This window comes from Oryx dammah, unplaced genomic scaffold (assembly GCF_014754425.2).
Source record: "Oryx dammah isolate SB20612 unplaced genomic scaffold, SCBI_Odam_1.1 HiC_scaffold_29, whole genome shotgun sequence".
In the NCBI taxonomy this organism is placed as follows: Eukaryota; Metazoa; Chordata; class Mammalia; order Artiodactyla; family Bovidae; genus Oryx; species Oryx dammah.
In genome coordinates this window covers 4,672,310-4,684,965 of record NW_024070213.1, presented here as the reverse complement: position 1 = coordinate 4,684,965, position 12,656 = coordinate 4,672,310, and the positions used below count along the sequence as shown (strand labels likewise).

Here is a 12,656-nt window from a genome sequence, read left to right as displayed (position 1 = left end):
CGCGACTGAGCGACTTCACTTTCACTTTAAGGGGATCATGGCGTCATCTACACAATGGACATGGGTTTGAGCAAACTCCGGGAGTTGGTGATGGACAGGGAGGCCTGGCGAGCTTGCAGTCCACGGGGTCGCAAAGAGTCGGACGCTCCTGAGCGACCGAACGACGGCGAAGGGCTGGGGCAGACGCTCTGCCCATGCGCAGAAATGGTAACTCGCGGTGACCCAGGGTCACTCCAGTCCTGAGCTCCAGGGAGACGGCGCCGGAGGGGCGGCGCGAGGGGCGCGGCCTCGCGGGAGCCACGTCCGGGGCGGGGCCAGGTGAGTCGCCGGGCCTCGCGGAGCCCAGGTGAGGCGCCCGTGGGGCTGCGTCAGGTAAGGCGGCGGGGTGTCCGCGGGAGGGAGCCCGCTGGGGCCTGGGCGGGCAGGCGGTGCGGGCTCTGAGGCGCGGCCCATTGCTCGGGAGGGCACGCCGAGGCGGGGCGCGGTACCCGGAGAGTCGCGATCGCCCCAACCCGGCCCGGCCCGGCCCCTCGCCCACTCCCGCACACCCCACCTCCCGTTTTCCACTCGCGCGCGCATCCCCCGCACCCTCCCTTCTCCCCTCCCGACCTCGCCTCTCCTCCCAGCCCCCTCGCTACACCCCGTCCCCCACCTCCCTCCCAGCCCCGTGGCTTCCCCCGCCTTTTCTTGTTTGGGTTTGTTCTGGTTGCTTGTTTGGGGTGGGCTCAGATGGTAAAGCATGGGTCTACAATGCGGGAGACCCGGGTTCGATCCCTGGGTTGGGAAGATCCCCTGGAGAAGGAAATGGCAATCCACTCCAGGACTATTGCCTGGAAAATCCCATGGACAGAGGAGCCTGGTAGGCTACAGTCCATGGGGTCGCAAAGAGTCGGACACAACTGAGCGACTTCACTTCTTCTGGTTGGGCCATCTCAGCCCAAACTTTCGCCGACCTCCCTGTTTTTTCTCCCCTCATTCGGGGTCCCCAATCGCCCGCACAGCAGCTCCCTCATCCCGAACTTGGGAGGCATCAACCTGCTTCACAGACGAGAAAACTGAGGCAGAGCATGTGCTGAGTCTCTTCAGACTCAGGGGTTCCAGCTGGAGGTTACTGCCCGCTGGTCACAGGGGATGGACACCCCCACCCACCCCCCGCCCCACCCGCCCCTGCTGCAACAAAACGACTTAATATGCCCTGAAGTTAAATCAGCCTCCCAAACTGCCAGTTTTGGAGAGAGCCCCAGGTTACCTTCCCTTTTCGCAAACCCTGACCCAGGGCCACTGTCCACAGCACTGGCTTGGGGGTTCCCCAGGGCCTGGCCAGTTGTGTGGAGAGCTCCCAGGGAGAAGGAAGCAGGGTGGGCGGGGAGGAATTCCTGAGTCTTGGGCTGGGTGGGACCTGGCTTAGACTGCCTGGAGCTCACACACTGGAGGTTTTGTGACAGAGGACTGTGTGGATTCCAAAGAGCACGGTGCTGCTTCTTGTCTTGGTGAGAACTCAAAATCTAAGACTCACCACCAGATATCTTTCGGTCGGTCTGTGTCGGCGGTTTTAGGCTCTTGTTTGTGAGTTTCTGCTTTAACTCGGTGACTTTAAGCCATTTCTCAAGCCAGCGGCAGAGCAGGGGCCGAGGGGTGAAGACGGATACAGTGCACAGGCCTGAACCTGTCTAGTCCCTGTGGACGGCCGCCTCTGCAGTCCCTGCCCAAGGGGGACTGAGAGTCAAGCCTCTGTGTGACATAGGGAAGCCAAAGGCTTGTGGGAGGTCTGGGAGGGCTTCCTGGAGGAGGTGACCATTGAGTTGGGAAATGGGTGAAAGGTAGGCAGGAAGGAGTGCGCACACAGAAGCTGGGGTTCTGTGGTTGTCTGGGGGTAAGTCATAGGTGGGGGTAGACATACCTGGGCAGTACCTGACAGGTGGTCAGGTGCAGGCGGTAGGAATGCACTTGGATGATATCAGTGAGTCACTGAAATGCAGCCTCCGTGAGACGCTTGTTCGTTTGTTGTATTCGTTTGCTATTTAGATTCCACAAGTAAGTGAAAACAAAGTATTTGTCTTTTGTTCTTCACAAAGCAGAATGCCCTCCTGGCCCGTGCGATGTTGCAAATGGCATTATTTCATTCTTTTTACGGCTGGGTGGTATTCCACTGTGTATCTATGCCACATCTTAGCCACGCCATCAGTGAGCGCTGTAATGAGACGTTTTGAGGTCTGGAAACTTGGCTAAACATCCCATGGATCTTGGCATCTCCCTGGCAAGCCAGTGCCATTGTGAGGCTGTCCTGGGCACACCATGGATGGTGGCTTTCAGAGAGGCTTTCAGGGATGGTTACAGAGAGGACAGCGAGAGCTCCGCCGCCCTGGAGGTGCCTGGCGGGCACACCCGCCTCCTGATCTTACCCTCTTTCACTGGTGGGGACGCCGAGGCACAGGAGCAGCAGGATGGGGACAAGGAGCCCCAGGAGGAGTCAGGGACCTAGTTTTTGAGCAGGTCACTTTCCCTCCCGGGGACTCAGCCTTTTGACCTGTAAAGTGACGCCCTTGACCATCTTTCCCCCAGAAGGTCACACTCACCTTTGCTGAGGCTCTCAGGCCCTACCTGCATGCTTTTTTGTTTTTTTGGCTGCCTCGGGTCTTACTTTCGGCCCGCAGGGAGGATCTCATTGCGGTGCATGGACTCTGCAGGTGTGGTGCGCGGACTTAGTTGCTTCACGACTTGCAGGATCTTAGGTTCTCAACCAAGGATCGAATCCACGTCCCCTGAACTACAAGGCAGATTCTTAACCCCTGGACCACCAGGGAAGTCCCCTAACTGCACACTTAATTGCCTTATTCTTCACTCACACATGCCTCATGAGGCAAGGGCTGTTACTGTCCCCTTTTACAGATGAGGAAACTGAGGCAGGGAGGTTTAGATGACTTTCTGAGGTCACATGGCCAGCCAGAAAGTGGAGAGCCAGACCTACCCTGCTGTGACAGCAGAGTCCACGCCCTCCCCAGTGGCAAGGGGGTGGGAAGGGAGAGGGAGGGGCAGTCCCAGGGCCCTGACGTCTGCCTCCTGGGGGATGACATTCCAAGCCTTCCAGTGACTTCTCTTCAAGTCTGTGTGAGAGTAGCTTGGGGAAAAAAGAAATGCTTTCAGTTTCCTTTCAGGTAAATTAACTTTTCCTTCAATCCTTTGATTGAAACTGATGCTCAAGGAAGATGTGAAGGTGTATCCAGGGGCTTCCCTGGCCACCCCGGGCACATCGGCAGATTTCCCTCTGCGCGGGGGGGCCCTCGGAGATGCCCGGGGGAAGGCACCGCCCCAGCTGTTATCCTGGAGGCTCCCAGGGCTGCTGGCAGCTGGATCTGGCCTCTGTCCAGTTTCCCGGGTCCCCACCAGGCAGGAGACCCGGCTGAGTCAGGTCCACTTCCACCCCTCCCAGGCAGGCAGGGTGTCCTGAGCCTCGGAGTAGGTGGGCTGTGCTCTGGTCAACAGTTGCCACTGGTGCCTGCCTACCTGAGCCCTCACCCCGGCCAAGTGACCGAGAGTTGCTCGCCAGGAGCTGCTCACCGCACGCCCTGGTTTCCCCATAAAATACGGGCAGTGCTGTCACTTACTCAGCGGGTTTCTGGGAGGAAGAAACAAATGTAATTTGTATGGAGTGCCTAAAACAGAGTGTGGCAGCTTTACCCCTCTTAGGACTAGTCGTCTCCTCCCACACCCAGGGAAGACTGTGGGGACCAAGCTTGGTTGGAACCTGTTCCCCAGCCGTTCTTTCTGCAGTGACCCTGGTCAGAGCAGGGCGCAAGAAGTTGGATGGTTGGAGCCAGTGGCTGTTCCTTAGAAGGAACTGGTTTGGCAGGTCAGGAGTCCAGAATCTTCTGGGAACCTGCCCACTCTCTCCCCCTACCTGGTTATAAAATGAAAACAAACAAAGGAAGCCTCCTGGGGACTGGGTCAGGGCATTTATCATCCACAGAAAAGCTGCGGGTGGTTGAAGCCAGAGGGCGGAAATTTGAACCTGCGGGGCATGTGTGGGGCTTCCAGAAAGCACCTCCTCCTGGGGCCATGACCCCCTGGGGTCAACTTCTGGGGGCCTCTGCGGGCCCTGGCCTCTGGGAGGGGCTCTGCTCCCACCCTTGTCAGAGCTCCCAGGTCAGGGAGCTGTGTAACAGCTTGCATTGTAGGTGGGAGGGCTGATGGATTACTTAAGAATTTGTCATGTTCCCTGATAGTTCAGTTGGTAAAGAAGTTGCCTGTAATGTAGGAGACCTCGGTTCGATTCCTGGGTCAGGAAGATCTGCTGGAGAAGGGATAGGCTGCCCCCTCCAGTATTTTTGGGCTTCCCTTGTGGCTCAGCTGATAAAGAATCCACCTGCAATGCGGGAAACCTGGGTTCTATCCCTGCGTTGGGAAGATCCCCTGGAGAAGGGAAAGACTACCCACTCCAGTATTCTGGCCTGGAGAATTCCATGGACTATACAGTCGCAAAGAGTCAGACAAGTCTGAGCGACTTTCACTTTCACTTTCATGGAATAGCAAGGAGAGATAAGAAAGCCTTCCTCAGTGATCAATGGGACAAGACTGAGTGACTCTCACTTTCACTTTCATGATATAGCAAGGAGAGAGAAGAAAGCCTTCCTCAGTGATCAATGCAAAGAAATAGAGGAAAACAATAGAATGGGAAAGACTAGAGATCTTTTCAAGAATTACCAAGGGAACATTTCATGCAAAGATGGGCTCAATAAAGGACAGAAATGGTAGGGACCTAACAGAAGCAGAAGATATTAAGAGGTAAGAATACACAGAAGAACTGTACAAAAAAGATCTTCATGACCCAGATAACCACGATGGTGTGATCACCCACCTAGAGCCAGACATCCTGGAATGTGAAGTCAAGTGGGCCTTAGGAAGCATCACAACGAACAAAGCTACTGAGGTGATGGAATTCCAGTTGAGCTATTTCAAATCCTGAGAGATGATGCTGTGAAAGTGCTGCACTCAATGTGCCAGCAAATTTGGAAAACTCAGCAGTGGCCACAGGACTGGAAAAGATCAGTTTTCATTCTAATCCTCAAGAAAGACAATGCCAAAGAATGTTCAATTACCACACAATTGCACTCATCTCACACGCTAGCAAAGTAATGCTCAAATTTCTCAAAGTAAGGCTTCAACAGTACATGAACTGAGAACTTCCAAATGTTCGAACTGGATTTAGAAAAGGCAGAAGAACCAGAGATCAAATTGCCAACATCTGCTGGATCATTGAAATGGGAAGAGAGAAAAACATCTTTATTGACTACACCAAAGCCTTTGACTGTAGATCACAACCAACTGTAAAAAATTCTTCAAGAGATGTGGATACCAGACCACCTGACCTGTCTCTTGAGAAATTTGTATGCAGGTCAAGAAGCAACAGTTAGAACCGGACGTGGAATAACGGACTAGTTCCAAATTGGGAAAGGAGTACATCAAGGCTGTATATTGTCACCCTGTTTATTTAACTTATATGCAGAGTACATCATGCAAAATGCCGGGCTGGATGAAGCACAGACCGGAATCGAGATTGCCAGGAGAAATATCAATAACCTCAGCTACGCAGATGATGTTATGCCCAAGACGCGAAATCTCCCAGTGATCACCAGGGAGCCGTTATCCGATGCAAAAGCAAGGGAGTTTTTATTACCAAGCTTGAGCTGGGGCTCCCACCGTTACGGACGCAGCTGCTATAGGGAGGAGCCCCGGGTTTTGGGTTACATTGCTTATATAGGGAGTGTTCAGGAAAAAACGGATTTCTAGGTAGGGGACGTCTGATTGGTCACTTCCTTTCGAAGGGTTGTGTGTTGGTTTCTGATTGGTCCGTATTTCCTAGGTAGACCACAAGTTCCTGAACGTTAAGTCAGGAGATTCTGGTCTGGGGTCCGATTGGCTCCTGGGTGGTGGGGTGAGGTCAAGGGATTTCCAAAGGCTCTTTTCCCGGAACCTTACAAAATGGAGTTTTTCTGTTAACAAAACAGAGTGGCTTAGGTTCTTCAATGACACCACTCTTATGTCAGAAAGCAAAGAGGAACTGAAGAACCTCTTAATGAAAGTGAAGAGGAGAGGGAAAAAGCTGGCTTAAAACTCAACATTCAGAAAATGAAGATCATGGCATCCGGTCCCATCACTTCATGGCAAATAGATGGTGAAACAATGGAAACAGTGAGAGACTTTATTTGGGGGGCTACAGAATCACTGCAGATGGTGACTGCAGCCATGAAATTAAAAGATGCTTGTTCCTTGGAAGAAAAGCTATGACCAATCTCAATTCAGTTCAGTTCAGTCGCTCAGTCACGTCCAACTCTTTGCGACCCCATGAATCGCACATCTCCCGGAGTTCACTCAGACTCACGTCCATCAAGTCAGTGATGCCATCCAGCCATCTCATCCTTCTCCTCCTGCCCCCAATCCCTCCCAGCATCAGAGTCTTTTCCAATGAGTCAACTCTTCCCATGAGGTGGCCAAAGTACTGGAGTTTCAGCTTTAGCATCATACCTTCCAAAGAAATCCCAGGGCTGATCTCCTTCAGAATGGACTGGTTGGATCTCCTTGCAGTTCAAGGGACTCTCAAGAGTCTTCTCCAACACCACAGTTCAAAAGCATCAATTCTTTGGCACTCAACCTTCTTCACAGTCCAACTCTCACATCCATACATGACCACAGGAAAAACCATAGCCTTGACTAGACGGACCTTAGTCAGCAAAGTAATGTCTCTGCTTTTGAATATACTGTCTAGGTTGGTCATAACTTTTCTTCCAAGGAGTAAGCATCTTTTAATTTCATGGCTGCAGTCACCATCTGCAGTGATTTTGGAGCCCCCCAAAATAAAATCTGACACTGTTTCCACTGTTTCCCCATCTATTTCCCATGAAGTGATGGGACCAGATGCCATGATCTTCGTTTTCTAAATGTTGAGCTTTAAGCCAGCTTTTTCACTCTCCACTTTCACTTTCATCAAGAGGTGTTTTAGTTCCTCTTCACTTTCTGTCATAAGGGTGGTGTCATCGGCATATCTGAGGTTACTGATATTTCTCTCAGCAATCTGGATTCCAGCTTGTGTTTCTTCCAGCCCAGAATTTCTCATGATGTATTCTGCATATAAGTTAAATAAGCAGGGTGACAATATACAGCCTTGATGTACTCCTTTTCCTATTTGGAACCAGTCTGTTGTTCCATGTCCAGTTCTAACTGTTGCTTCCTGGCCTGCATACAGATTTCTCAAGAGGCATCTCAGGTGGTCTGGTATTCCCATCTCTTTCAGAATTTTCCACAGTTTATTGTGATCCACACAGTCAAAGGCTTTGGCATAGTCAATAAAGCAGAAATAGATGTTTTTCTGGAACTCTCTTGCTTTTTCCATGATCCAGCGGATGTTGGCAATTTGATCTCTGGTTCCTCTGCCTTTTCTAAAACCAGCTTGAACATTTGGAAGTTCACGGTTCACGAATTGCTGAAGCCTTGCTTGGAGAATTTTGAGCATTACTTTACTAGCATGTGAGATGAGTGCAGTTGTGCGGTAGTTTGAGCATTCTTTGGCATTGCCTTTCTTTGGGATTGGAATGAAAACTGACCTTTTCCAGTCCTGTGGCCACTGCTGAGTTTTCCAAATTTGCTGGCATATTGAGTGCAGCACTTTCACAGCATCATCCTTTAGGATTTGAAATAGCTCAACTGGAATTCCATCACCTCCACTAGCTTTGTTCATAGTGATGCTTTCTAAGGCCCACTTGACTTCACATTCTAGGATGTCTGGCTCTAGGTGAGTGATCACACCATCGTGATTATCTGGGTCGTGAAGATCTTTTTTGTACAGTTCTTCTGTGTTGCCACCTCTTCTTAATATCTTCTGCTTCTGTTAGGTCCATACCATTTCTGTCCTTTATCGAGCCCATCTTTGCATGCAATGTTCCCTTGGTATCTCTAATTTTCTTGAAGAGATCTCTAGTCTTTCCCATTCTGTTGTTTTCCTCTATTTCTTTGCATTGATTGCTGAAGAAGGCTTTCTTATCTCTTCTTGCTATTCTTTGGAACTCTGCATTCAGATGCTTATATCTTTCCTTTTCTCCTTTGCTTTTCGCCTCTCTTCTTTTCACAGCTATTTGTAAGGCCTCCCCAGACAGCCAGTTTGCTTTTTTGCATTTCTTTTCCACGGGGATGGTCTTGATCCCTGTCTCCTGCACAATGTCATGAACTTCATTCCATAGTTCATCAGGCACTCTATCTATCAGATCTAGTCCCTTAAATCTATTTCTCACTTCCACTGTATAATCATAAGGAATTTGAATTAGGTCATACCTGAATGGTGCAGTGGTTTTCTCTACTTTCTTCAATTTAAGTCTGAATTTGGCAATAAGGAGTTCATGATCTGAGCCACAGTCAGCTCCCGGTCTTGTTTTTGTTGACTGTATAGAGCTTCTCCATCTTTGGCTGCAAAGAATGTAATCAATCTGATTTCGGTGTTGACCATCTGGTGATGTCCATGTGTAGAGTCTTCTCTTGTGTTGTTGGAAGAGGGTGTTTGCTATGACCAGTGCATTTTCTTGGCAAAACTCTATTAGTCTTTGCCCTGCTTCATTCTGCATCCCAAGGCCAAATTTGCCTGTTACTCCAGGTGTTTCTTGACTTCCTCCTTTTGCATTCCAGTCCCCTATACTGAAAAGGACATCTTTTTTGGGTGTTCGTTCTAAAAGGTCTTGTAGGTCTTCATAGAACTTCAGCTTCTTCAGCGTTACTGGTTGGGGCATAGACTTGGATTACTGTAATATTGGATGCTTTGCCTTGGAAATGAACAGAGATCATTCTGTCATTTTTGAGATTGCATCCAAGTACTACATTTCAGACTCTTTTGTTGACCATGATGTCTACTCCATTTCTTATGAGGGATTCCTGCCCACAGTAGTAGATATAATGGTCATCTGAGTTAAGTTCACCCATTCCAGTCCATTTTAGTTTGCTGATTCCTAGAATGACCAACCTCGACAGCATATTAAAAAGCAGAGACATTACTTTGCTGACAAAGGTCCGTAGTCATGGACTCTATTCATAGTCAAAGGTCCAGAGTCAAAGCTATGGTTTTTCCAGTATGGATGTGAGAGTTGGACCGTACATAAGTTCTTTTATATCAGGATCTGAATAAGATTAATCTTGTCCTCTGGTCACCGCCTGGCTTGCACAGCCCTGCTGACCATTACTGTGCACCTGCCTCTGGAGTGCCCAACCTTTCAGAGTGATGGCACATCTGGACTGTATATCCTCACTGTGGCACTGGTGGAGGGCAGGGTTTGTGCCCATTTCACAGATAGGGAAGTAGTGTCTGAGGAGGTGGACTGGCCTCACTGAGGAGGCCCCCTGAGTAGGAATGACCCGGGCTGGAACCCATCCCCCTGACTCTTCCTCTGTTCTGCTTGCTCACAGTGCCAGTGCAGGGGCTGGGGGTCAACACTTCATGGTAAAGAGGGGTCTCTGGACCAGATATAGAGTGGGCAGAATCAGGTCCCTGGCTGTGGAAAGTATGCGTGGCCTGATCCTCCCCCGGGACTTGGGGTGCTTTTCTCTCTGGCTTCATTGTTGTTGTTCAGTTGCTCAGTCGTGTCCAATTTTTTGCAACCCCGTGGACTGCAGCACTCCAGGCTTCCCTGTAATTCACCATCTCCCAGAGTTTGTTCAAACTCATGTCCATTGAGTCGGTGATGCCATCCAACCATCTCATCCTCTGCTTTCCCCTTCTTCTCCTGCCCTCAAAATTTCCCAACCTCAGGGTCTTTTCCAATGAATCGGCTCTTCGCATCAGGTGGCCAAAGTATTGGAGCCTCCGCTTCAGCATCAGTCCTTCCAGTGAATACTCAGGGTTGATTTCATTTAGTATTGACTGGTTTGATCTTGTTGTCCAAGGAGCTGTCAACGGTCTTCTCCAGCACCAGAATTTGAAAGCATCAGTTCTTCAACAGTCATCCTTCTTTTTGGTCCGACTCTCACATCTGGGCATGACTACTGGAAAAACCATAGATTTGACTATATGGACCTTTGTCAGCAAAGTGATGTCTCTGCTTTTTAATATGCTGTCTACATGTGCCATAGCTTCTCTTCCAAAGGGAAAGTCTTTATTTGACCTGGCTAAACTGTAACCAGATCTTCCTATACAGAAGGATCTGAAGGTGGAGGAGAGGTTTCTCCCCGTGGATCCCACCTCCAAGGGGACCGGTGAGGAGGCAGATTTGAATTCAGCCTGAATGACTAACTTGGACTTGAGCCAATGGTCGTAACAGGAACCATATGGATCGCTTACTCCCTGCGGTCGCCGTGTGTTGCAGGGAGAGGGGACAGCAAGTGCAAAGGCCCTGACACAAGAACAGCCTGGTCTGTTTGAGGCCCAGGCCTGAGGCCTGTGAGGCTGGAGCAGAGACAGCGGGGGTGGAGTGCAGAGGTATGAGATGCGCTCCTGAGGGCCGTGCAGGAGAGAGGTGCACACCTGAGCAAGCACCTGGGTACCAAGGGCAGGGCCACAGGGATGCTGGGGAGGGGAGCGGCCCCCAGTCTTGAGGTTGGTGTCTACAAGAACCACGGGAGGGGGTGGGCGGCCCCAGCAGCGCTCAGCAGACCCCCACCCGACCCCAGCTTGTCTTTTCAACCCAGCACCCCGGCACTTGCGGGCAGGCCTCCGAGAGGGTCGTGCAGCAGGTCGGAGCTCGTTGGGACCTTGCTGTTGCCACCTTTGGGTGTTTCATCCAGCTGTCATGCCCAGCTCCAGCGGCTTCGGGCCCCCTGCTTGCGAGAAGAGTCTACATCTGCCTTCTCGCCAGCGTCCGTGGTGTTCATGATGAAGAGTGGGTAGTGGGGGTCTGTATCTGTAAATCTGCGACATCGCTGAGACAAAAGGGTGAAAATTGCTCTTGATGGGGTGTACCCCGAGACCTTGGGGTCCCAGCTTAGTGATGGCCCCCTTCTCAGCCCCTCCCCTCACGCCTGGACTTGCACCCCTGCCCTGATGGGACCCTGCCAGCCCCTTTCTCCCTGGGTGCCCTCCCTGTCGATACGGGGTCAGCGCTGGATGGCCTTGAGCCCACCCAGCCCTCCGCACAGAGCCTCTCATCAGCGCCTCCGTCCTGAGCGGGGAGCGGGGCTATGCAAATATGGGGGTAGGCTCTCACTCTGTGTGCCCCACACATCGCCTGCGCCACTCAAATTAGGTCTGGTGCTGATTTGCCCAAGCTAAGTAGGTAATAATTTGTAACTACAGCATTAGGGTAATTGCTGTGAGGGTCTATTTGTGTAATGTGCAAATATATTTTTATAGCAACAAACCATTTTGCTATGAATTATAATTAGAGCCATCAGGTGGTCAGAAGCCTCTTTTGCGTGCTGGTGCCCCTGGTCTGCAGCTCCAGCTGGCACAGCCTCGCAATGCTGGTGGCACCTTGGCACCCATGTCCCCCAACCTGGGGCTGTGATTCCTGGCTCAGAGGGAAAGGGCTTGGCAGTGAGAGGCCCAGGGAGGAGATGAGACATGTGTGGACCCAGGTGGAGGGTGAGGGCGTCCGGGGGTGATGGAGCTGGTGCTCTGACACCTGCCACCGAGGAGAAAGGGTCCATTTGTGAGGTTTGTTGTTCAGTCACCAAGTCATGTCCAATTCTTTCTGACCCTTTGAACTGCAGCACACTAGGCTCCTCTGTCCTTCAGTATCTCTCAGTTTGTTTAAACTCATGTCTGTTAAGTCAGTGATGCCATCCAGCCATCTCGTCCTCTGTTGTCCCCTTCTTCTCCTACCTTCAGTCTTTCCCAGCATCAGGGGCTTTTCCAATGAGTCAGCTCTTCGCATCAGGTGGCCATAGTATTGGAGCTTCAGTTTCAGCATCAGTCCTTCCATTGAATTTTCGGGACTGATTTCCTTTAGGATGGATTGGTTTAATCTCCTTGCAGTCCAAGGGACTCTCAAGTTTTCTCCAACACCACAGTTCAGAAGCATCAATTCTTCAGCCCTCAGCCTTCTTTACGGTCCAACTCTCACATCTGTACATGACTACTGGAAAAACTATTGCTTTGACCAGATGGACTTTTGTCAGCAAAGTGATGTCTCTGCTTTTTATTAAGCTGTCTAGATTTGTCACAGCTTTTCTTCCAAGGAGCAAACATCTTGTAATTTTGTGGCTGCAGTCACCATTCATAGTGATTTTGCAGCCTAAGAAAATAAAATCTGTCACTGTTTCCACTTTTTCCCCATCTATTTGCCATGAAGTGATGGGACTGGATGCTGTGATCCTAGTTTTTTGAGTGTTGAGTTTCAAGCCAGCTTTTTCACTCTTCTCTTTCACTCCATCAGGAGGCTCTTTAGTTTCTCCTCACTTTCTGCCATTACTGGGTGTCATCTGCATATCTGAGGTTGTCAGTATTTCTCCGCAATCTTGATTCCAGCTTGTGATTCACCCAGCCCGGCATTTCGCATGACATACTCTACATAGAAGTTAAATAAGCAGGGTGACAATATACAGGCTTGGCGTACTCCTTTTCTGATTCTGACTGTAAATGTTAATCATATCCACAAACACCTTCACAGCAACATCTAGGCTGGTGTTTGACCAAACAGCTGGGCACCGTAGCCCAGCCAAGTTGACGTATAAAACCAACCATCACA

The 12,656-nt window shown here is 50.5% G+C and overlaps 1 protein-coding gene across 2 annotated transcripts in view; it reads left to right on the top strand.

Moving 5' to 3' along the window:
- The first annotated feature begins 292 nt into the window (after positions 1-292).
- The window catches only part of ARHGAP8 (Rho GTPase activating protein 8), a 54,728-nt gene continuing 42,364 nt past the window's right edge, over positions 293-12,656 (top strand). Inside the window, exon 1 of one of the 2 annotated variants that reach the window (XM_040234563.1) lies at positions 293-372. The gene's annotated coding sequence lies outside the window, so the exon portion shown is untranslated. The remainder of the gene's footprint in view (positions 373-12,656) is intronic. The other variant, XM_040234564.1, reaches the window with a different exon arrangement.